At 42.0% G+C, this 2,017-nt stretch overlaps 1 protein-coding gene across 4 annotated transcripts in view; it reads right to left on the bottom strand.

Annotated features, from left to right (window-relative positions):
• The window catches only part of FAM222B (family with sequence similarity 222 member B), a 94,816-nt gene that overhangs the window by 33,452 nt on the left and 59,347 nt on the right, over positions 1 to 2,017 (bottom strand). The window lies entirely within an intron of this gene.

Raw genomic sequence — 2,017 nt, forward strand, 5'->3', positions numbered from 1 at the left:
ATTTTTAGTAGAGACGGGGTTTCACCATGTTGACCAGGATGGTCTCGATCTCTTGACCTCGTGATCCACCCGCCTCGGCCTCCCAAAGTGCTGGGATTACAGGCTTGAGCCACCGCACCCGGCCATTCACACTTTTTAATAAGAGTTTTTCAAGGCCCTTCCTTTTACACATACATCCATCAAGTGTCATGCAAACTCTATGTTTTAAAAGAAAGCCTTGTTATATCTTCCAGAGTGTAAGTTTTGACATTCTTTCCTAACATCAAACAGTTTCAAATGACATTACAAACTTTAGCTCCAGCTTCCTGAAAAGTAGTACCCACTATAGCTAGTTTCTCCAAGTTCACACCAACAGCAGCTGGCCAGCAGGGACTTGGTTATTCGATAGCAGAATGGTTTTCAGAAACAACCAATGAAAAGCTTTCTAGTACAAGAATGATGTCTATATATTCCCACTTTCCTCTTCTTTCCTATTTAGTGGGGTCTGGGAAGTTCTAGAGATAGAACTGTGTTATGACCCTTTTGCAAGCAGCGATCAACTTATCCCCCTACTTTAAACCAACATTAACAAAAACTAGACTCTTAAACTGCATTGGCATATTCCTTGGCAACTGATTCAATCAAATTTTTATGTAGCCAAGCCCATGAAGATAATCAAGGAAACTGATACACCCTTAGAAAGAGTACTCAGCAACAAAGGATACTAAGGTGAGCAACAGCCAGAATGAAAGCAGCAACAAGTCACCTGGAAATCTAACAGCGCCAGCTGGAATCAACTTGTCTTTTGCGTTTTAAACATATTAAGATTTTGCTTATACCCCTAACATTTTAAAAAACAATAAAAAGTACAAATAAAATTTTAAAAATATTTTGCTTGTAACTCCATTCACTTTTCAGGGTACCCATCAAAGAACAACACTGAAGGGAAAGTTTGAAGAAGGCAGAAAGAGACCTATGAGTCTTCTTCAGAGAAAGGCAAAATATTTCCCCTGTTTCTATCCCTCTTTATCCATCTTATAAGGGTTGTTTCCAAAGATATGTAACTTTCTATTAAAACAACATACTAGGCTGGGTTCGGTGGCTCATGCCTGTAATCCCAGCACTTTGGGAGGTTGAGGAGGATGGATCACCTGTACTCGGGAGTTCAAGACCAGCCTGACCAACGTGGAGAAATCCCATCTCTACTAAAAATACAAAATTAGCCAGGCATGGTGGCACATGCCTGTAATCCCAGCTACTTGGGAGGCTAAGGCAGGAGAATTGTTTGAACCTGTGAGGCAGAGGTTGCAGTGAGTTGAGACTGTGCCACTGCACTCCAGCCTAGGCAATAGAGTGAGACTCTGTTTCAAAAAAAAAACCTAAAATTCCTATACAGCTAAAGAAATATGTCCTCAGTGTCCTACTGATTTCTTTTCTTTTTGAAATGGAGTCTCACTCTGTCACCTAGCCTGGAGTGCAATAGTATGATCTCGGCTCACTGCAACCTCTGCCTCCCAGGTTCAAGCAATTCTCCTGCCTCAGCCTCCTGAGTAGCTGGGATTATAGGTGGATGCCAACATCTCCAGCTAACTTTTGTATTTTTAGTAAAGACAGGGTTTCGCCATGTTGGGCAGACTGGTCTTGAACTCCTGACTTCAAGTGATCCTCCTGTCTCAGCCTCCCAAAGTGCTAAGATTACAGGTGTGAGCCACTGTGACTGGACTTCTTTTGTTTTTGAGACAGGTTCTCATTCTGTTGTCCAGGCTGGAGCACAGTGATGCAATCACTGCAGCCTTGACCTCCCAGGCTCAGGTGATTATCCCATTTTAGCTTCCTGGGCATCTAGGACTACAGAAACGTGCCATCACACCCAGCTAATTTTTAAAAATATTTTTTGTAAAGAAGGAGTTTCACCAAGTTGCCCCAACTGGTCTCAAACTCCTGGTTTAAGCAATTCATCTCATCCTCCCCCAAATGCTGGGACTACAGGCACTGGATTACAACCAATGTCCTATTGATTTTTTTTTTTTTTTTTTTT

The sequence above is a fragment of the Cebus imitator genome, unplaced genomic scaffold (genome assembly GCF_001604975.1).
Source record: "Cebus imitator isolate Cc_AM_T3 unplaced genomic scaffold, Cebus_imitator-1.0 Scaffold140, whole genome shotgun sequence".
Taxonomy (NCBI): domain Eukaryota; kingdom Metazoa; phylum Chordata; class Mammalia; order Primates; family Cebidae; genus Cebus; species Cebus imitator.